Source organism: Centropristis striata, chromosome 20 (assembly GCF_030273125.1).
Source record: "Centropristis striata isolate RG_2023a ecotype Rhode Island chromosome 20, C.striata_1.0, whole genome shotgun sequence".
NCBI classification, from domain to species: domain Eukaryota; kingdom Metazoa; phylum Chordata; class Actinopteri; order Perciformes; family Serranidae; genus Centropristis; species Centropristis striata.
In genome coordinates this window covers 33,487,511-33,511,801 of record NC_081536.1, presented here as the reverse complement: position 1 = coordinate 33,511,801, position 24,291 = coordinate 33,487,511, and the positions used below count along the sequence as shown (strand labels likewise).

Here is a 24,291-nt window from a genome sequence, read left to right as displayed (position 1 = left end):
AATCTTGCATTCAACTGTTCCAAGCTTTCAATCTAGAGCTTCAAAACTGCAGCTTTGGTTTTTTTTACATTTTCCTCCAGATGGTCATTGTCCAGTGTTCGCCCAAATATATTCTAATTTCCTGGTTCCCATTTAGAGAATTTTTAGTTTTTCTCACTTTTCCAGAGTTAGAAACTACTAAATGCTGGAGAACAGACCTTTTATTTTGTAATTTATGCAGTCTAAAGTTATGTAAAAAAGCAAAATGAGGCTTTCTTGGCTTAATTGTCGAGTATCTACAGGATCAAATAACATAATGACAAGTTATTGATGCTGTATTAGGGCAAAGTGTGTTTGGCAGGTTGCAAAGTTTGTTGGAGGACGCCACGAGAGCAAATCGCATCTTTAGCCTCACCGTTGTTTTGATGCGACGTTTAAAACAACTCGGATCTGCAGCTTTTTGTGAGAGTGAGAACATGAGTACTTGGGGGAGGTTTGTTAGTTTCTCAATTCAACGGATCAGACAAAGTGAAAACTGCACAACGTCGAGTGCTTTTAGTTTAAGTTCACGCTTCACTCTTATTAAAAACGATTACAAAAAGCCGACACAAGCTGCTCAAACAAACTCCGTTTCCAGGATCATGTGGAACTAAAAAATAATAATCCCTCCCGAGCATTTCGTAAAAATGAAAATAAAAGTTTTCTTCATAAAAAAAGAACGGTGGGATTTATTTTTAATGTTTGTCTGTATATTAAAATTCCAATAAAACTAATTGCCAACATCCTTCACAGGAGTTTCAAAACAAAACAAAGAAAAGAATCAACTGAAAAATATCGTTTTCACCTAGCCATAAAAAATAAAATAAAATAAAAAAACAGAAATATTTGTAGTAATGAGCTTTGCCGATGCAGTTTACCACGAGCAGACCTCTTAGAATAACCCGAATGTGTCCTTTAGTCTTCAGTAATTTGTAAGATTTTTACAGTTTTCACAGTCAGAACCTATTAAATGCTCGAAGAGGGACGTTTTTATGGGCTGAAATATGAGCCACCAGAAACTGAATTTGAATTATTTATATTTGAATTTGAATAGCTTAACTTGAATAATTGCATTAAAAAACTGAATTTGACTCACAAAACTTTTAATTTGTATTGTTCAATTTTAATCATTGCATTGAAAAACTGAATCTGAATTGTAAAATTGAAATTGAATTTATTAGTTTGGGACTGAACATTCAGTTTTCACAATTCAAATTAAATTCTCTGCGACGAAGATACACAGAGCACCTCTTCGGCCAATCTGCACCTCCGTTTTTTTTGTTGTAACATTTGTTGCCACCCGGTTGCCATGGCGCCTCTTCGACCAATCAGCACTTCAATTCCGTTCCAGCCCAACTTCTTCCTCCATTTCGTGGCGTTCCTATGGCAACCGGGCAGCAACAAATGCTACAAAAGAAAAGGTAGGTGCTGATTGGCCGAAGAGGCGCTATGGCAACTGGGTAGCAACCAAAGTTACAAAAGAAAACGGAGGTGCTGATTGGCCGAAAAGGCGCTCTGTGTATCTTTATCGCAGAAAACTGAAATTGAATTTTGCGAACTGAATTTGAATTGCAAGAACTGAAAGTTCAGTTCCAAACTAATAAATTAAATTTCATATTACAATTCAGATTCAGTTCCTCAATGCAATGATTCAAATTGAACAATACAAATTCAAATTTTGTGATTCAAATTCAGTTTTTAATGCAATTATTCAAGTTAAATTCAAATATAAACAATTCAAATTCAGTTTCTGGTGGCACATATTTCAGCCCATACCTTTTGTTTTGTAATTTACGTGGTTTGATGTTACGTCAAACACCACAATGAGGCTTCTTTGTCTCAACTGTTGAGAGTCTACGGGGCTAAAATAACAGAATTATGATCCTGTAGGCCTCCACATTAAATAAACTGATATTAAATATATTCGACAGCAGTTTTAGAAAAGGACGTCAGCTTTCTTTCTGTGAGACACAGAAGTTAGCCGTTCCTTCTTTAACCCACGACGCCGGTTTGAAGTCGTCCGAGTACAAAAAAACAACAAAAAAAAACAGCCCATGAACGCCACGCGGAGCGACTCCCTGAACAACAAACCAGCAACGTGAAAGAAATCTATCAAGTGAGTTAAACGCTGCTAAAAAAAGATCTGCATATATCGTTGTTACAGTAAATGTACACCAAAGTCTCTCAAGGCTATAATAATAATAATAATAATAATCATAATCATAATAATAAAACATCATGCTAAATATTAGCTGTCAAAATAAAAGCTTTAGTTATTAATCTCTACCAGCCTCGAGAACAGTATAAGAAGGCTTCACATCCCAAAACAAGGCGACTAGCTACCTTTAGAAAATTAGACTATAGTAGGAGAGTATATTCAGGTAGTTTCATCTACGCACAACTCAGTCTGACAAGCCTACAAAAATAAATAGAGGAATATGTAGAGTAGATTCAGATTTTCTACTTCCTGTCGTGTCCCAACGTCCTTTATTCATTCCATTTCCTGTTTCAAAATAAATCACAAAAGAAACAGAAACATCAATCGACTCCTGAAAACATCTGATTCTGCTTTCTGCTCTCCGGGTGTCAATTATTAACCAACATAATTATTATACAAATATTCTGATAATCGCCGCTTTATTTTAAGGTATTTTTCACAGCAAAACTATTAGGAAAAAAAGGGAATATTTGTGTTTTTTTCAGCCTATATGACAGAAAAAGTGATTTCTGTGTTGATTTGACTGATGGAATCTTCCCACCACTTTATGGACTGTTAAATACCCAATTAATCACTTAAATAATCAATAATGCTTAATTTAAAGTTATTGTTTTACAGGAAAAATGTTAGAAAAAAGGGAATATTTGTGTGTTTTCTCAGCTTGTATGACACAAAAATGAATATCTGTGTTGATTTGACTGACGGGAACCTTCTCACCATTTTATGAACTGAATATAAAACCAATTAATCACTTAATTAAATCAATAATTAAAGTGTTTGTTGCAGCTAAACACAGAATCTTTGTCCTTCTGACGGATTCATCGTGTTTTTTTTATCTCACAGATATCATTAAAAAAACAATGTTGCCAACATGTTTATAACCTTTCAAAATAAAAGGGCTGGGTAAAATAGGCACATTTTGGGTAAAGTTCAGAATCATTAAGTTAACTTAATAACTAAATAAATCAAGAAACGACAATAGGGATGTTTTTTCTAAAAGGGATAATTTTTTCTACATTATTCAGTTGGATCAAAAATAATAATAATTATAATAATAATAAAATTAAAAAAATAAATGTATTAAAATTCGCAAAAAGTTAAAAAAATAATTTTTTATTTAATTTTCTGTTTTGTCTGTCTGCAGAATTACAGACAAATTATTGGCTTATTTTTATTAAATTTCAGACTAAATCTGAGTCCTCTGGGCTTCAAGTTTGATTTCTGCGGCTACAAAATTTTGGGGGTGAAACAGCATATTAAATGTGTTAATTTAATTATCAATTAATTTGCCAAATTTTCTATAAAGTACCAATTAAAACGTTTGGTTTATAAAGTGTCTGAACACAGAAACACAGCAAAAATCAACTGAAATTCACTTTATTATCATGCAAGACAAAAATCTGGAACTAACAGATTTTATTAACTATAAAACTTGACTGCTGTTGTTTTTATTTATGGTTAAATAAACGTGTTGGTTATTAATGTGACACCAGCAGATGAAGCAGAATAACTCAGACCTGTTTTTTATTGTTTATTGATGTTTCAGTTTTTTTCCCTCGATTTGCTTTCAGTTTCTCTTCGTCTTAGAAATCTAAATGTGCTTAAATCCAGCAGACATTCACTCTGAGCGTCGGAGCGACTCGGAGAATAACGGCAGCAGCTTCTCGTCAGCTGATCCGCTTCATCCTCAATCACAAATATCTTATTTTGTGTTTATGACGAAAGAACGAGTGAAAGAAAAGGTTTTTTTCCAGGATCATCTTTCAGCGTTCCTGAATTTGTCAGTTTAACAGGGGAGACTTTTCTTTTTTTTTTTTATACTAATAATTTTCCAGAAAAGAAAAAGTGACTTGGAAAAGTTTTTATTTTACCATAACCTTTCTTTTCTACCAGCATAAGAATAACATTTTTTTTTTTTTTAATCTGGCAACTGTTTTTTTCCACCTGAAAGAAAGATTTTTTTTTTTCCCCAGGTGGAAAAAATTTTCTTCCCATTTTTCTTTTTTTATCTGGCAAACTTTCTATCTGGCTTTTTTTCAAGAAAAAAAAATTCTCCACCTGGCATTTGGCTTTTTCCACTCACCTGGTAAAAATAATTAATAAATACAAATATTTGGAAAAATATGTTTTTTTTTATCTGGCAAAACTTTTCTTTCGCCAACTTTTTTCTCCTCTGGAAAAAAATCACCTTAAAAAAATTTAATTAATATTAATTATCAACTGAATTTTTCTATTTATTTTTTATGCAGCAAAACTTTACTTTAATCAACCTTTTTCTCCTCTGGAAAAAAAAAACCTTAAAAAAAAATAAATTCTGCTTAAAAAAATAAAATTAATATTATTTATCAACTGAATTTTTCTATTTATTTTTTATTTGGCAAAACTCTTATTCTTATTTTTTTTCAGCTGTAAAATAAAAACATTGTTTTTAACCGTGCGGACCGTAGAAAGATGATCCTGCCAACATTTATTTCCTCCCGTTCTGACGTCAGAAACACAGAAAACATCAGAAACTGAAGGTTTTTTTTCGTGGTTTCGGAGCGACGACATCGTGACGAAGCTGCTGCTGCAGGCGACCAATCACAGCGCGGCGTCTCCAGCATCGTGGCGCCGGCGGTTAAAGAAACGTTGGCACATTTTAAAACAAGAAAAAAAAAGAAAAGAAACAGTTGTTGGTTAAGAGCCTGTCGGAGCAGAACTCTTCCTCTGTGGTGTCTGCGGCGCGGCGCGGCGAGCTTCGGCCGGATCAGCTGACCGGGCGGAAGCGAGCCACGTAGGCGCCGCAGGACGGGCAGTAGGGCCGCGCCGGCTCGGCAGGAAGCTGCTGGCACAGCGAGCAGAGCTGCGGGTCCCTGCGGGGACGCGTTGGCGGCGGCGGCGGGCGGGAGTCGGTGCGCCCCAGCGGCAGGTGGTGGCGGTGGCGGCCGGCGTCCCGGGAGGAGCCGACAGTCCGGTAGTCGGCGACTCGGCGCCAGTCGGTCTCAGGGGGGACGTCCAGGCGGAGCGGCTGGGCGGGGGCCTCGCCCGGCGCCCGCAGGAGGTGCGGAGGAGCGCCGCGGGAGGAGGCGCTCACCGCACCGGGCGCCGCCGCCGGCTGTCGGTGGAGGCCGTTGGTGGCGCCGGCGGAGCGGCGAGGGCGGGACAAGGTGGCGTAGAGGCTCTGTGGACCCGACGGAGGAGGAGCAGCACCGGAGCCGGCTCTGGGTCGGGGGAGGGAGGAGGTGGAGGAGGAGGAGGGAGGAGGTGCTCGGCGAGGAGCTCGAGGCAGCGTGCCGTAACTCAACGAGACGCCGTGGACGCCTTCACCTGAGAGAGCCGCACGCCGGTCAGACACAACCAGAAACTGCTGCGGGACGCCTCCTGGTCCTGAGGAGGAGGAGGAGGAGGAGCAAGGGGGAGTGGAGGAGAAACAGTCAGAAATCTTTAAACAGTAAAATAAAACAGTAATGTTCAGTAAACATTTTTCTTTAGAGTTTATAAATAAAATTTGTTTACACAGAAATATTAATACAAAAGTTAAAAAAGAAGAATTTATTTATTATTTTTAATATTATATTTGTACATTTAATGGATCATATTATTTATTTGTTGACTTGTTTATTTGTGTTTATTCCAGCAGCTTCCAGCCTCCTTCTTCCTGCTGTGAGACATTATGAGATGGAGGTGGAGGTGCAGGAGGAGCAGGAGGTGCAGGAGGAGGGCCAGCTTGTTACCTGAGTGTCCCCAGGAGGAGAGGCCCGAGCTCGGGGGCCGTGGTGTCTGCGGGGGGAGGTGCTGTGGAGGAGGTGCAGGAGCTGAGGGGCCGAGGAGGTGTCGGGGCGGGTGGTGGTGGTGTTGGAGGAGGAGGTGGTGGTAGGAGGGATCTGTAGTGAAGGAGGTGGAGGAGGAGGAGGAGGACGAGGGGGAGGGGAGGTGAAGGGAGGAGGTGCTGGGGCGGCGGGGGAGGGAGGAGGAGGAGGAGGAGTGTCTGAGGGCGGGCCTGGACACGGAGGACTCCTTCAGGGCGAGGAGGAGAGAGGAGAAAAGAAAAGGAGCAGGAAGAGGAGAGGGAGGTGAAAGGATAGAAGACATGGAGGAGGAGTAGAAGAAGGAGGTGGAGGAGAAGAGAGAGGACAAAAGAAAAGGAGCAGAGAGGGGAGGAGGACATGGAGAGAGAGATGAGGAGGAGTAGGGGGAGGAGGAAGAGGAGGAGAAGGAGAGAGGGATGAGGAGGAGGAGGGGGAGGAGGAGGAAGAGAAGAGAAGAAGGAGAGAAGAGAGAGAGAGGAGGAGGAGGAATTAGAGAAAAAGAGGATAAAACAAAAAGAGGAAGAAAAGAAGTGAAGAGAACAGAAGAGGGAGGAGTAAAAATGAAAACGTTACCATGACGACAGACAAGAAACGAAAACGAGAGAAACTTGAATCTTTGAAGATCAAAGTTTCTCTAGAAAACAACAAAAGATGATTGACACATAAATGATGATGTCATGTTGTTGTTTTGATTCTGATATAATTTAATTTAACAATAACAACATTTATTTACTCCTATTGTTTGTGCACTTCAAAATAAATCAAATAAGGTAATACAACATTTTAAAAAAAGAAAGAAAATGTGTTATTTTCAAACATAAATTAAAATTAAAATAATAAATAAGTTAATATAGTGGACTGATACCAGGTGTTGGCTCAGTTACATGATGATATAAATAATAATAATAATACTTATTATAATAAATACTATTATTATAAGTAAATACAATAAAAATAAACACATGAATAAGAAAATTTTTATTTTATTTATTTTTGTTATTACCATAAAGAACAAGGTAAATTATAAAAATAAGTATTTTCTATTCATAAAAATTACTATCATTATAAAAAATAAAAACAAATAAATGAAGCAAAAAATAAATTAACTAATTAAACATACTTACATTTTTAGTTTCTTTATTTTTATAAGTGTATGTTTCAATTAGTTCATTTCAGTATTAATTTAACTCATTTTTTTATTTGATCTTTTTATTTAATTGTATTTATTATTATTTAGTTCCATTTGTTCATCTTTGATTTAATTTATTATTATTTCTATTTTTCTCTATATTTTGATTGATTGATTTATTTTTTACTAGATTTAATTCCTTACCTTTGCACTATTTTATGTTCATATGTTTAATATGTTTTAAATCATTTTACTTACGACCACCAGGTGGCAGCAGAAACATGCAGCCGAGTGTGTGTGTGTCTCTATGTGTGTGTGTGTGTGTGTGTGTGTGTGTCTCTGTGTGTGTGTGTGTGTGTGTGTGTGTGTGTGTGTCTCTATGTGTGTGTGTGTCTGTCTGTCTGTCTGTCTCTATGTGTGTGTGTGTGTGTGTGTGTGTGTGTGTGTGTGTGTCTGTCTGTCTGTCTGTCTCTATGTGTGTGTGTGTGTGTCTGTCTCTGTGTGTGTGTGTGTGTGTGTGTGTGTGTGTGTCTGTCTCTATGTGTGTGTGTGTGTGTGTCTGTGTGTCTGTCTCTATGTGTGTGTGTGTGTGTGTGTCTGTCTGTGTTTGTGTCTGTCTGTCTGTCTCTATGTGTGTGTGTGTGTCTGTCTCTATGTGTGTGTGTGTGTGTGTGTGTGTCTGTCTGTCTGTGTTTGTGTCTATGTGTGTGTGTGTGTGTCTGTCTGTCTGTCTGTGTTTGTGTCTATGTGTGTGTGTGTGTGTGTGTGTGTCTGTCTGTCTGTCTCTATGTGTGTGTGTGTGTGTGTCTGTCTCTATGTGTGTGTGTGTGTGTGTGTCTGTCTCTATGTGTGTGTGTCTGTCTGTCTGTCTGTCTGTGTGTGTGTTTGTGTCTATGTGTGTGTCTGTCTGTGTTTGTGTCTGTGTGTGTGTGTGTGTGTGTCTGTCTGTCTGTCTGTCTCTATGTGTGTGTGTGTGTGTCTGTCTCTATGTGTGTGTGTGTGTGTGTGTGTGTGTCTGTCTGTCTGTCTGTCTGTCTGTCTGTGTTTGTGTCTATGTGTGTGTGTGTGTCTGTCTGTCTGTCTGTCTCTATGTGTGTGTGTGTGTCTGTCTCTATGTGTGTGTGTGTGTGTGTGTGTGTGTGTGTGTGTGTGTGTCTAACCCAGCTGTGGTTCTGAGGTCGTGACCCGATGACGGTTCCACTCAGGCTTCTTGCGAGGCGTCGCAGGTTTTCAGCGCTGTAGCTCTCATCGTCACCTGACGGCTGCAGGGGTCAGAGGTCAGAGGTCAGGGGTCAGAGGTCAGGGGTCAGCAGGGAATAACTAATATATAATTCTAACATTTAACTTTATAAGGATCCTAATTTCCCTCCTGGTATGAGAGATTTAATTAAGTAATTTATAAAAAAAAGTAAAAGTGGTGGGTTTTTTTTTTCTTTTAACTTTTTTTACTGATTTGTTATGTATTTATTTTTACTTTTTTAAAACTATTCCATTTTTTTTTATTTTAATTTTTATTACTTTATTTTTTTTTTTTAGCTTTTTCTTAATTGTTTGTCTTCTTTTTCTACAGATTTTTTTTCAGTTTTTTTCTGGGGGGGGGAGACTTTTTTTTACAGTTGTTTATTGTATACAGTCTTTGTATTCAGGTCCAAGCTTTATTTATTTACATTTCATTTTTTTTTACTGTCTTATCCGTTTCTTTTTAACTTTTTTTCACTGTTGTTCACCGTTTATGGGTTTTTTTACTGTTATTTTACTTTCCTTTTTAACGTTTTATCAAAAATAAATAGAGAGGAGCAAAATATAGCAAAATAAATAAATGTATAAATTATGAAAAAAATAGTAAATAAAAAGGAAAATTAAATTGAACATTTCTTAAGAAAATGAAGAAAATAATACTAAGTTAAATATGTCAGATTATTTATTTATTGATGCCTACATTTACTTTAATGATACATTTAATACATTTTCATTTATTAATTTATTTTATTTTGGCAGCTTCAGTCCTTAAAATGGGTTCCTAAATTATTTTATTTGTGTTGTTTTTTGATTTTTGTTTTTATGCATTTAGTGAATTTTATGTCCATTAATTTTTCTCTGTTATGTGTTTGAAAAAATCTAAAACAGCCATAACAATAATAATAATAATAATAATAATAATAATAAAATTAACAATGAATAAAAACTAATAATTATCAGAACAAAGAGTTTCACCTTCTGAGGCGTCGATGTCGATCTGTAGGCGAAACGCTCGAGTTCAGCAGTCGGAGTTTTAGAACGAGGAGGAGAAGAAGAAGAGAGCATCCTCCTCACACCTACACACACACACACACACACACACACACACACACACAGAGAGACACACACACACACACACACACACACACACACACACACACACAGACACACACACAGACAATATATAAATCGTTTGCTGAATTCACAATGTTTTTCATATTTTATACATTTATATTGTTGTTGAAATTTTTCCTTTTTTCCAGTAATTCATGCTGCCTGTCAAACATTTGCAGCTTTACTTTAAACACAAAAAAAACACAAAAAGTCAATATATCGAGTCCAGGTGTTTCCTCTCTCACCTGGTTTGTTGTTGTTCGGTTGAGGACTGACTCCTCGGCCGCCCCGGTGCATGCTGGGAGCCAGCAGACTGGCCTGGTACAGCGACTCCAGCTCCGACAGCTCCTCGCCGGGCGCCGCTCCTCCTGCTCCTGCTCCTCCTGCTCCTCCTCCTCCTGTCTGGGCGCCGTAGTATCTGTTGACGTTCTCGGCCCAGCGCTCCACCGGCAGGGCGGTCCTGTAGTCCTGGCCGGGGGGCGGGGGGGGGGGAGGTCCGGACGGGCCGGGTCGCTGCGGGCGGCGGGGGCGGGGGGAGGGGGGCGGAGTCAGGGGGCGATCTGATTGGTGCATCAACGAGAGAATCAACAACATCTGGCGGGTCGAGGTGGAGGCAGGACCAGCTCCTGGTTGGGGGCGGGGCCAGGGCTGCAGGGGGCGGGGCCTGGGGGAGGTAATAAGGCGTCTTCTCCATCATCAGGTGACACGGGGGCGGGGCTTGTGCCGGGGTGGAGCCAGGGGGCGGGGCCAGGCCGGGAGGCGGGCTCTCCGCGGGTTTCCCGAAGCGAGAGCAGCGGGCGTCCCTCGGCGAGTCCACGGGGGCCGCGGTGCTGGAGGCGGGGTCCGCCACGCAGAGAGGGAGGGGCTTAACGAGGCAGGGGGAGAGAGGCGGGGCCTGATGGTCCACGCTGGCAGCTGATTGGTCGCTCTGTCGCTCCGTCAGAAGTATTTGGAGCGAGAGAGACTTTTCACTGCAGAGAGAGAGAGAGAGAAGGTGAGAGAGTGTGTGTGTGTGTGTGTGTTAGTGTCCAACAGGGGGAGACTCCGCCGGTCTGATTGCATAGAAGTCTATGAGAAAATTATTTCTGAGCTCATAAAGAGTTAATGGTTTCAATTGTTAGTTTAAAGTTTTTCTTCAGTACAGCTTGATGTTTATTTAGTAAATTATGGTTTTATTTAGAGTAAAAACTGATCAGGAAGAAGGGGCGGGGCTACAGGATGATTGACAGGTTGTTGCTTGAACTAAATATATGCGGAGGAAACTTTTTTTTTTACAATATTGGTATATATAGATTGTATTTTTCTAGTTTGGGGAGACACAACCAGGGCCAGGTGGCAGCCACCAATCAGAGCAGAGCAATCAACTGCAATCAAAAGTCGAAGTCACAAAAAAATTCAAAATTAGAAAAAAAAAATTGAAGTCACGAAAAAAGAAAAAATGTGAAACAAAAGTTGAAGTCACCAAAAAAAAGTAAAAATGAGAAAAAATGTCAAAATGAGAGAAAGAAAAATGTGAAACAAATGTTGAAGCCACGAAAAAAAAGTCAAAATGACAAAAAAAAGGTTGAAGTCATCAAAAAAACATCAAAATGAGAAAAAACGTCAAAATGAGAAAAAAAAACTTCAAAATGAGAAAAAAAGTTGAAGTCACGAAAAAAAAAGTCAAAATGAGAAGAAAAAGTCAAAATGAAATAAACAAGTCAAAATGAGACAAAGAAAAATGTGAAACAAATGTTGAAGCCACGAAAAAAAAGTCAAAATGACAAAAAAAGGTTGAAGTCACAAAAAAAAGTCAAAATGAGAAAAAACGTCAAAATGAGAAAAAAAAGTCAGTCATGAAAAAAAAGTCAAAATGAAATAAAAAAGTCAAAATGACAAAAAAAGTCAAAATGAGAGAAAGAAAAATGTGAAACAAATGTTGAAGCCACGAAAAAAAAGTCAAAATGACAAAAAAAAGGTTGAAGTCACCAAAAAAACGTCAAAATGAGAAAAAACGTCAAAATGAGAAAAAAAGTCAAAATGACAAAAAAAAGTCAAAATGACAAAAAAAAGTCGAAGTCACGAAAAAGAAAGTGCTTGCCTCTGGCCCATGACTCTCCCATACATTATTAGATTACAGTTTGAACGGTTTGAAACTCCTGGAGGAGTCGTCGCCCGAAAAAATCACAGAAGAAGAATCAGAAGACGCCCGGTGGAGAATATATATTCTTCTCTGTCAAGCACATTAATTATTATTTCAGACATGTGGTTGGTTTGTTGTAAGGCTTCTCCTGATTGGCTGAGCAGGTGATACCTGGGCTGTTCCATCAGCTGCACCTCCTCCTCCTGCTCCTCCTGCTGCTGCTGCTGCTGGAGGCGCTGCTGCAGGCTGCGGCCCCTCCTGGTGCAGCGCTGCAGCCGGCTGTGACTACTAGCTCCGCCCTCGGACGCCACCAGCTGCAGTTTGGCTGCAGCCGGGTCACATGGCAACACAAAATACACAAACAGAACGAAAAAAACAAACAAACAAACAAAGAATAATGAGGGAAAAAAGAAAAGAAAAGATGCAGAAAATAACTTGTTATGATGAATTCATGCAAAAAATCTTTAAAAGCAAATATACAACTGACAGGAAATTAAATATCAGACTGTTGACATGATGGAGACGAGTGACGAGTGACGAGTGTGTGTGTGTGTGTGTGTGTGTGTGTGTGTGTGTGTGTGTGTGTGTGTGTGTGCGTGTGTGTGTGTGTGTGCGTGTGTGTGTGTGTGTGTGATGGCATGAGAAGGATCAATAACTCAGCTTTGGTTCTCAGTGATGAAATGGTGAAATTATATTGAGAATGAACATTAAATTAACAAAATTATAACCAAACATGTCAGGACAAACTAACGCAAACAAGACTGACGACTTATTCAGTTTTATTTATTTTATGATAGTTTTTCACATTAGTTTCTCTTCATTTTATTTTATCATATTTTACTTTATATTTTATATTATTGTATTTTATGATTGTTTCTTTTCTATTAATTTAGTTTTATTTTATATTATTATATTTTATTTTGTGATAGTTTCTTTAATATTTCTTCATTTTATTTTAACATTATTTTACTCACTTATTAAATGAATGTGCAATTAAATGGACCAAAAATAATATTGAAAATAATTGTAGACATGAATTATTCATAATTTGCTCAACAGCAAAAAAATGCATGAAAAATGTGGAAAAAAATATGGGGGGAAATGAAAAGAGAAAATTATATATAAAAAGTAAATAAATAAATTAAATAATGGATGCAAAAATAAAAATAAAAATAAACACAAATCCATGAATAAGTAATAAATAAAAATATGAATAAAGGAATTAAACTGTAACTTAACTTTGGAGGAATAAATAAAGGGCAAAATGTGAATGAAAATAATATATTAAAATTTAAACAAATGAATATAAGAATTTATTTTAAATTAAAAAAAATGTAATGAATACAAAAGAAATGTTTAAAAAAATAAACAAGATAATAAAAATTAAATTTAATAGTTAATGCCTACATTTATTTTAAATATAAATTTAAATTGAATAAAAAACATTCTGGTCCATTCAAACATAAAGACAAAGAAATGTATTAAGAAAATAATACAAAAATAAAATATGTTTGGGGAAATAAATAGAGGGAAAATGTGAATGAAAGATATATATATATATATATATATATATAAATAAATGTTAAAGAAATAAATATTAAGTGTAATAAAAAAAAAAAAATGAAAAAAAAAAATTAAATAAGTTTTAAACAATAAACAAATAAATAAGTAATAAATAAAAAGAAAAGATACGTTAATTTTTAATATAATTTAATAAAAACATTTTGCTTCATTTAATGGTGTATCCATTTATTTATTGGCAGCTTCTGTCCTCACAGCTTGTTGCATCAGGAATATAAAACTGCGGATTTAATTCTGTAATTTTTTAAAGCAATATCGGACGTTCACAAGTTCAATATTTGTTTCCAACATATTAACCTGGTGAATATTATTCTCTCATTTCTGATATATGTCTTATGTTATAATAACATCAGTTGGAATAAAGTGCAGTCGGGCTCAAACGGGCTTTTATTTTGAAGATTTTCAGAAGTTTTTGTTCTCTTCAGTTTTAAATATTTGATGCTTTTCTTCAATTGTTTGTGTGTGTGTGTGTGTGTGAGGAGGAGGCGGGGCCAAGGAGCGGAGAGTGGGAGGAGCTTACACACGGCTTCGTTGACCGCCGTCAGCGCTGCGGCGACCTCGCCCGCCTGCTCCAGACGCACCGATTGGTCCAGCAGAAGCTCCGCCTCCGACACACACCTCTCAAAGGTGTCACCTTTACCTGCAACACACACACACACACACACGTTTTATTAAGAATTTAGACAAAAAACCTTGAAAAACCTTTAAAAATGAATCCAAAAAATTTAATCATACATGCAAAAAGAAAATAATTTTTAAAACAATTATACAAATAAATAAATAATATATTTAAGAGAAATGTTAGCTCGTTATGGAGGACAGAGCCTGCCAAAATAAAATAGTAAATAAATAAAAATAAATCACTTAATACTCACAAAATATTCTAAACAATTGTAGGCGATAATGTAAAATATTTTGCACAATGCAAAGAAAAAAAAAGCAGGAAATTGGAAACAGGAAACTGTAAAAACAGACATTATCATCAGAGTTTTAACTTTCCAACGGTCCTTGAACGCCTCATCAGTTCTAAAAAGTGACCGTTACTTGTGTTAAATGTCATTTAAAATAAACCAGATCCTGTTAAAAACATTAAATTCTCCTCAGAGACACTGAAGACATGATTGATTCTGCTGAGAATCTGTTTACACAGAGCAGAGAGGAGAGGACAGGAGAGGCTGTTTACACAGAGCAGAGAGGAGAGGACAGGAGAGGCTGTTTACACAGAGCAGAGAGGAGAGGACAGGAGAGGCTGTTTGCTCAAATTCATAAAATAATAGAAACAAACAGAGCAGCACAAACTCTCTTTGTGTCTGTTGTCTGTCGACTCTTTCAGCTGATCAATGAGGAACATTCCTGTCGTCCCACACACACACACACACACACACACACACACACACACACACACACACACACACACACACACACACACACACACACACACACACACACACACACACACACACACACACAGACACGGACCACATGTCCCATGATGCTTTGCGTCACTGACCCTGGATCTGCAGCTGGTCCAGGTCCAGGTACTTGCTGGGTCGAGGGTTGAAGCCGAGCGCCTCCTCTCTCTCCTTCTCCTGCCGCCGCTGCTGCTCCTCCTCCCTCGCTCTCCTCTGCACCTCCTCCTGCAGCTCGTCCAGCTCACTGCGGCCTGCAGGGGGCGCTGCACACACACACACACACACACACACACACAGTCAACATTTAATCTCTATGAGAATATTAATTATATTAATACTAAAATATTGGGAATTAAGATAAAATAATTTTAAAATAGAAAAATAAATATCAATATAATATAATACAGAATAATAAAATGTTTTGATATAATAATATGAATATAAAAGAATATTGAATGCATAAAAGAAATATATATTTTTTAAATAACTAAAATTAAGTAGTTAAGAAATAAGGGAATTAATGAAAGGGTAAATAAGTAATACTCAAATAAAATAAAAATATGAATTTATTAACATGTCCGAAAAAAATACTAAAAATGAAGCCATGTAGCCATTAATTAATTTATAAAATGTGTATTTAAAAAAAAAATGTATTGAGCCAAATACTTATTTAGATTTAGATTTGATGACAAAGGAAATATAAATATAAAAAAATAATACTGAAATAAATATGTTCTGGGAAATAAGGGGGAAAACGTGATGGAGAAAAAAAAAAAGAAAAAAAAATTATATATATATATATATATATATATATATATATATATATATATAAAAATTTGTGAACAAATAAAAATAAAAAATGATTTAAAAAATAGAAATAATCAATGCAAAAATAAATATAATATATTATAAACAATAAACAAACAAGCAAGTAATAAATAAAAAGGAAAATTAAATAGTAAAGAAATAAGGGGATTAATATTCGGTTAAATAAATAATAAAAAACAAATCAGAACAGAATTATGACTTTATGTCACAGTTTATCAATTAATTAACTAATGCCTACATTCATTTTGAGTATTTTTGGGGGGCAATTAATGGTGAATTTATAAGGGAAATAAAAAAGATAATTTAATAGTTCTGCAGGCGATTCGCTATCCAGTTCAAGTGCAATAATATATTTAGATAATATTTTCATAAAGTTTGCAACAAAAATCTACATGTGGTGAAACTGCAGAGTGAACAAACTGAAATGCTTTAATTTTAAACGTGTGTATTTTTTCTGTATTAAAGTGGCTGTAGGGTGAAAGCGTGCTACCGAGGCTCCCCCTGCTGGCCGAGCTGAGCTCCTGCAGCAGAGCGCCACTGCTCTTCGACCGGAGGTTCTTCCACGCCGGCCCCGAGGACGAGGAGGACGAGGAGGAAGGAGCAGGCTTCTTCAGGACACACTCCCTGAGGAGGACAGGGACGGCTCAGATTACACTTTAGTTCATATTTTGACAGATTTAATGACTTTTTCAGACCATCTGGGGGAAAAAATCCAGATTGTAATTAATTGACACTCAGCTTCTAACTCAATCTGTGTGAAGTTCAGTTTCTCTCCTGTTTGTACTGTCAGGTATCTGTTTATTTTACTCAAGTGATAAATATATTTGGACTGTTTATTGACGTGACATGCCCACTTTATGCACTTTACCAAAGCAGATTTGTGCAGAAATCACACAGTGTTTCTGCTGCAGTAAATGTGTTATTGTGTCCTCTTGTGTGTGAGTCTTTGTGCATCCTGGGGTCCCTAAACAGTCTGTGAGCCCAACAAAGGTCCTCTGACCTCTGAGCTCAAGAAATGAGCATGAAAATGGGTTCTATGGGTACAAATGAGTCTCTTCTTTAGAAACATGCCCACTTTTTACATGTACGTGGTCTGCATAAAGTGGGCATGTTTCTAAAGGAGCCCTTGTTAGGCTCATTGATACACAAGAGTCTCAGCTTTACACTCAGACCCCATTTATGCAGCTCACAGACTGTTAAGGGACCCCAGGATGCACAAAGACTCACACATAACAGCAAAAAAGTGTATGTTTTTTGTCTAAAGCTGCATGTAATCAGCATAAAGTGGGCATGTCAGTAAAGAGGAACACATGTTCAGTCAGATATGTTGAAGCTGCTGCAGCTCTGAAGGAGAATCTGTTGTGACATCAGACTGAAGTGGATCAGGACCTGCGGTGGACTCACCTGTCGGCCAGGTTCAGGTCCAGGCTGACCGGGCTGCTGCTGTTCCTCTCGCTGCTCTCGTAGCCGCTCTCCATCCTCTGGATCAGCCGGGGAGGAGGTGGAGGAGGAGGAGGCAGCTCTGCACCTCCTCCTCCTCCTCCTCCTCCTGCTGCTGCTGCTGCTCTGTGGCTGCTGGAGGAGGCGGGGAGCGTCCAGGAGGAGCCCGGCCTGGCGGTCCTGGCCTCCTCCGGGGCCGGGAAGGAGGCGCCGGCTCCCTCCGAGGCCGTGGCGGCGCCGTCGTCGGCCAGGGCGGCGCCCAGCGGGCTGTACCCCGCCTGCCTCCTGCGGGTGAAGATGCTGTCGATGTTGAGCGCCTCCCTGCGGGGCCTCCACGCCGGCCGGTACCTCCCCGCTCCCCCCGAGCAGCTGGACTTGGACTCGCTGCTGGTGCTGTCCACCTCCCAGTCCTGGGGCTTGATGGAGGAGGAGGAGGAGGAGGAGGTGGGAGTGGGAGTGGCGGCGGTGGCGTGGTGGTTGTTGGAGACTTCGGAGGAGAGGACGGCAGCCGGGAGAGAGGAGGAGGACGAGGAGGAGAGGGGCCGGCTGTGGATGATGTTGCTCATCGTCTCCTTGAAGTCTCGGAGGCGGCTGGTGGAGGAGGAGAAGGAGGAGGAAGGTTTGGGGAGGTGGCGAGGAACCTGCTGCTCCTTCAACGTCTCTCCTGGAGGAGAGAAAGAAGAAGAAGATGAAGGAAAACACTCAGAGAACGAGAGGAAAATAACAGAGAGACGGCAGGAAAATGAATGATTTAATATGAGAAATGATCACAGCAACACAAGCTCTCCAGCTGCTGCACAGGTTACACAACTAAAGCTGATAACTCACGTCTTTCTTTCCCCACAGAGAAGAATTTATCTCTTTATAACAGCCTCATTAAAAACCTCCTAACGATTAAATGTATACAAAATTATCACAAAATGCCTCCAAATAGACGACAGTGGATCATCTGGAATCTGTTGAACTAATTTAAATGGTTTAACTCGTTATTAGTCATTTCTCTTCAAACAACTTGGTGTTCCTCAAGGCGCATTCCTCGGGCCACTGTTGTTGTTTTTTTATCTTCATATAAAGATGTTGGGTTTTTTTTAAAAGTTTAAAATGTTTGTGTTTATTTTTCATCTCTAAAATAAATAAATAATAAAACTTTATAAAAATATATTGTTTATCTTTAATCTGTAAAAAATAAAATAACATGATTTCATTTAAATTCCTCTCTGCCCTGTGATTTTTTTTTTTTTTTCATTTTTTGCAGTGTCAGATAAATAGTCTAAAATAAATGTATGTTTACGCAAAACAAAATACAAAAAAAAAAAAAAAAATTTGAAAAAAATCACACCTTTCCTAAATCGTAAAATTATCATAAATTATAGAAAAATTTAAATATATTCATAAATATATTATAAATAATGTTATCACTGGTATCAATCCAAGTTTAAAATAAAATTTTATATTTCTTTTTAGTGTTTACTTTTACTCTAAAATAAATAAATTTAAAAAAATATATATATTTTTTAAATATGGTTAATATTGCATCTGTTAAAAAATGCTTGCATTTATTTTTCATCTGTAAAAAAATAAATATGTATAAATAAATAATGATCTAATTTAGACTCCTGTGTGCCCTGTGATTGGCCCCCAGCCCCTGATTGGCAGAAACACGCCGCCTACCCTCGCTGTGGTACCCGGCGGACGAGGCCTCGTTGTCGGGTTTAGATCGGCGGTGGCGGCTAGAGCTCCGCCTCCTATCCCCGGCCCCGCCTCCCTTCCTCAGAGACTGGTGCTGCTCGCTGTCCGTCACGTGGCCTTGGCAACAAGAAGCACGGCAGCGGATGTTTTACAGCGAAGTCACATCATGCAGCACAAACACACACACGAACCATGAATGAATCAAAATAAATGATGTCAGTGATCAAAGCCGGCTGTGATTGGTCAACAACATGCAGATGGTCCGCTTTCATCATGAAGAAAATAACTTTATATATAATAAACACATTTATATCTGATGTTTTCTGTATATCAGCTGGTGGTAGTAGTACTCTGATCTTTTACTTTAATTAAAGTACTAATACCACAAGTGGAAATACTATTGCAGGTTAAAGTCCTGCAGTCAAAATGATAATTAATGACCCAGTTCAGTTAGGGTACCAGTTATCAGTTAAATTATTTGTTTTTCTATTAGAAAAACTAATTTAACCAGTTATTTTTATGATTTTATTAGTAAACAGAATAAGTTTGCAAGATAAACTGTCGACACTGCAGTTAAAAATTGTTTAATGTTAAGGTAAAGAACAAAAAACTTTTTGCAAATCTAAAAAGTTTTGGTTGCAAATCTAATTTTTATGTATGCAAATCTAAAAGTTTTCTGAAAGTTTTGTTTGCAAATTTGAAAATCTAAAATTTTAGTTTTAAATCCAAAAAGTCAGTTTTTTTGTGTTTTGTAAAAGTTGTTGACGATGTTAGGATAAATCTAGATGCTGAAAATGTCCCAATTTTGATCTGAAAGCTACGTTAAATACACAAAATGATCACAAAATGCCTTTAAATAGACGACAGTGGATCATCTGGAATCTGTTGAACGATTTGAACTGAATTAACTCGTCATTTCTCTAAAAACAACTTGTGGTGTTCCTCAAGGCGCGATTCTTGGACCACTGCTTTTTTTAATCTTTATAAAAGATGTTTTGGATCTGAATCTAAAACTTTGCAAATGTGAAAGTTGTGTTTGTAAATTTAAAAGGTTGTTTTCTATAATCTAAAAGTTTTGTTTGAAAATCAAAAAGGTTTGTTAAAAGTTTTGTTAGTTTCTTTGTTAATCCCAAAAGTTTTTTTGAGGCTTTGTAAAAGTTGTTGATAAGCTGTTGAACTGTTTGAACAAGTTTATCTCTTATCGTTCTCCATAAACAACTTGTGGTGTTCCTCAAGGCGCGACTCTCGGGCCACTGCTTTTTAATCTTTATAAAGGTGTTTTACTGGTGGAACATTTTCATTTTTCTTTTTTTATTAGTACTTTTACTGCATTAAAGGATCGGAGTACTTGGTCCAGCCCTCCAGCGACCCACCTACGGTATCCAGGCTGCAGAGCGAGGCGTGCAGGGCTCCGTCGGGGCGCTCGGTGCAGATGACGGTTCCTTGGGAGTCGGAGGAGAAGTGACTGGCCAGGGACTCATGGTGCGAGTGGGAGGGCTGTCGGTACGAGTAGCTCTCCGTCGACGAATCGGTGCGAGTGTCGCTGGAGATTGACTGCTCGCGGCCTGGCCGGGCGGGTGGAGGGGGGCGGGGTTAGTGAACAAGTCGGGAGGGCGTCAGTGGTGATGTACACACACACACACACATACACACAAATACACCGAAAATAACAATCACTACGACTACTTATCTAACTGTTTAAATCTTTTTTTTTTGCTTTTTTAAAAGTTGTTTCTATATGTAAAAGTTTTTTTTGCAAATCTAAAAGTTTGTTTTCTTAATCATAAAAGTCAGTTATTTGTGTTTTGTAAAAGTTGTTGACGATATTAGGATAAATCTATATGCTGAAAACGTTTTGTTTTTGATCTGAAAGCTACTTTTAATACACAGATTATTATTTATTATCATAAAATGCCTTTAAGTGTACAACAGTAGATCATCTGGAACTGTTTGAACTGGTTTAACTCTCATCGTTCTCAAAAAACAACTTGTGGAGTTCCTCAAGGCGTGATTCTTGGGCCACTGCTTTTTAATCTTTATAAAGATGTTTTGGATATAAATCTCAAAGTTTGCAAATGTTTGTAAATTTTAAAGTTGTTTTCAAATCTTATAGTTTGTTTATGAATCTAAAAGTTTTGTTTATGAATCTAAAAGTTTTGTTTTCAAATCTGAAAGTTTTGTTTACAAGTCTAAAAGTCTAAAGCAAATCTAAAAGTTTTGTTAAAAGTTTTGCTTGAAAATGTAAAAGTTTTGTTTATGAATCTATAAATTTTGTTTGGAGATGAAAAACGTTTTGTGTATGAATCTAAAAATGTGGTTAAAAGTTTGCTTGTAAATGTAAAAGTTTTGTTTGCAAATAAAAAAGTTCTGTTTGCAAATCTAAAAACTATGTTAAAAGTTTTGCTTGTAAATGTAAAAGTTTTGTTAAAAGTTTTGTTTGCAAATTCTAAAAATTTTGTTAAAAGTTTTGCCGATAAATCTCAAAGTTTTGTTTGTGAGTCTAAACGTTTTGTTTATAAATCTAAAAGACACACACACACACACACACACACACACACACACACACACACACACACACACACACACACACACACACACACACACACACACACACACACACACACACACACACACACACAATACACCAAAATCACGATCACTACGACTACTTCTCTAACTGTTCTTTCAGGTACCTCTTGTCTGTCATAGTACTACTACGACTACAACAAGTACTACCGTTTCCGGTTTAGTTACCTGAACGTTTGCTGCTGTGCTACTACTACGACTCCTAGCTGTGTTGTAGTTACCCGAGTCTTCGCTGTCGTAGCAGGCCTTGTTGAGGTGGTGCAGGTCGAAGCGAGGCGGCAGGTCCTGGACCGACACCGGCGAGCCCCGTGGGTCGGCGTACAGCAGCAGCAGCGGCTGGTAGTGACCTTTAATGCAGCGGGACACCACGTCCTTCCACTTGGGGCCGATCTGCAGGAGAGACACAGGAAAATACTGAAAACTCTGCAGTACGAACTAGAGCAGTAGTTCTCAACCTTTTTGAGCACAGTTCAGATCACCCAAAAAAGAAACAAAATGACCAAAAAAGAAACAAAATGACCAAAAAAGGAAACAAAATGACCAAAAAAAGACACAAATTGACCACAAAATGACCAAAAAAAGGAAACAAAATGACAAAAAAAAAGAAACAAAATGACCAAAAAAGGAAACAAAATGACCAAAAAAAAAGACACATATTGACCACAAAATGATAAAAAAAAAAAAAAAAGACAATAGAACAGACAGAACAGAATCTCACAGTTCAGATCATACAAACTCAACAAATTTTGGACAAATAATCTCAAAAAATAGTCTGTGCATTTATATATTTTTTTATATTTTGTTGTTCCTTTTAATCTAAGTCCTTTGCTATCAGTCTAAAGGTCCATTCTGACCTCCTGAGTGTGTAACAGTCAGCTTCAAGCCAGAGACTCCTTGGAAAGTAACAACTTGATACTTTGGGATTTGTCAGAAGCAAATTGATCACAAAATGACACAAAATTACCAAAAAAAGGAAATACCATACAATTTTATCCTGATGCTTGAGTCACGGTGTGACTTTATCCCGATACTTTAAAAGTTTTGTGTTTAAATGAAAAGCTTTGTTTTTAAATGAAAAGTTTGTTTTTTCAAATTAAAAGTTTTTTTAAATAAAAAGTTGTTTTTAAATTAAAAGATTGTTTTTTTATTAAAAAGGTTTTTTTTATTTAAAAAGTTTGTTAATTTTGAATTAAGTTTTATTTGCAAATTAAAAGTTTTGTTTGTAAATCTAAAAGTTTGTTATTAAAAAGTTTTGTTTTAAATTAAAGTTTTTTTCTTTTTAATTAAAAGTTTTGTTTGTAAATTAAAAGTTTTATTTTAAATTTAAATGCTTTGTTTTCAATTTAAATGTTTTGTTTGTAAATTTAAAGTTTTGTTTGTAAATCTAAAAGATTGCTACAAAAAACTGTTGTTTTTAAATTAAAAAGTGTTGTTGAAATTACTTTTTTAAATTAAAAGATTGGCTTGAAAATTAAAACTTCTGTTTTTAAATTAAAAATGTTGTTTGTGAATCTTTTTATGTTTCCAAATCAAAATGTTTGTTTCTAAAAAATAAGTTTTGTTTGTAAATCGAAAAGTTTTCAAATTGCAAAGTTTGTTCTGAAATCTAAAAGTTTGTTAAAAGTTTTGTCTCTGATTCTAAAACAGAGAATTTAACAGGACAGACTTGTTTGTTTGTTTGTTCTGATAAACAACCTCCGTTATAAACATTCACATGTTTTGACAGATTTGCTTTTATATAAAGTTGCTGACTGCGGCCTGTCGGCAACTGGAGGTTCCAGTAAACAGAAACTCAGCCGACATGTTACATTAATAATAATAATAATCTTCTTCATATAAAACTTTTCTGTATCAAACCTTCAGCTGAAATCATGAAAAAGCAGCTTGTGACTTTACCCGCCGTCCGGCTGGAAACTGTCGTTTCTCCTTCCTGCTCGAGAGAAATCCTCCCGCTCGCTATTTCAACCTTTCCTCCATTTTCCATTAAAAAACTAAAAAACAACCCAAAACCAAATATTCAGATCGAGGTCCAGATGTGATGAAGATCTAACGGGACGACTCGTCTGTCAAACACGCAGCCAGCCAGAAAAAACGTGTTTGTGTCAGAGAAAGAAAGAGATGTGTGAGCAGAAAGGGTCGGCCGTGTGTGTGTGTGTGTGTGTGTGTGTGTGTGTGTGTGTGTGTGTGTGTGTGTGACCACACCCTCGTTCTGTCCAGCTGGACTGATCAACAATAGAGGGATATCCTTGTTTTCACAACCAGCAGAGAGACAGAGAGGGAATGTGATACAGCAGAGTTAGAGAGAGGAGGAGCAGGAGGAGGAGGAGGAGGAGAAGAGAGGAGAGGAGAGGAAAAGAGAGAATGGGGAGGAGGGCAGGAGGAGAGGACCAGGTGAAGGAGGAGGAGGAGGTGTGGAGAGGAGAGGAGGAGGAGGGAATTTTTTTAATTTAACGTTTTGTTTTTAAATTAAAAGTTTTGTTTTTAATTTAAATTTTTGTTTTTAAATCTAAAAGTTGGTGATGAATTATTTTTTTGTTAAAAGTTATTTAAAAAATAAGTTTTAATTTAATTTTTTTAAATTAAAATTATTGTTTTTAAATTTAAAGTTTTTTTAGTTGAAAGTTTTGTTTTTAATTTATTTTTTTTAATTAAAAGTATTGTTTTTAAATTTAAAGTTTTTTTAGTTGAAAGTTTTGTTTTTAATTAAAATTTTGTTTTTAAATCTAAAGGTTGGTGATAAATATTTTTTCCTTAATTAAAAGTTCTTTAAAAAATAAGTTTTAATTACATTTTTTTTAATTCAAAGTTTTGTTTTTCAATTTAAAGTTTTGTTTTTAAATCTAAAAGTTGGTGATACATTTTTTTTGGATAATTAAAAGTTCTATAAAAAAAAGTTTTAATTTATTTAAAAGTTTTGTTAAAGTTTTGTTTTTAAATCTAAAAGTTGTTTATAAATACATTCTTTGTAAAATAAGTTTTTTTAATTAAGTTCTTTTAATAAAACATTTTTTAATTAACTGTTTTGTTTTTAAATATGAAAGTTTTTTTAAATTAAGTTTTTTTTTTTAATTAAGTTGGGTTTTTTTAACTAAAAAAAGATTCAATATTTATTTTGTCTTTATCAAATT

General features: G+C 36.9%; 1 pseudogene; it reads right to left on the bottom strand.

Moving 5' to 3' along the window:
* Positions 1-450: 450 nt before the first annotated feature.
* The window catches only part of LOC131993126 (inactive ubiquitin carboxyl-terminal hydrolase 54-like), a 43,818-nt pseudogene continuing 19,977 nt past the window's right edge, over positions 451-24,291 (bottom strand).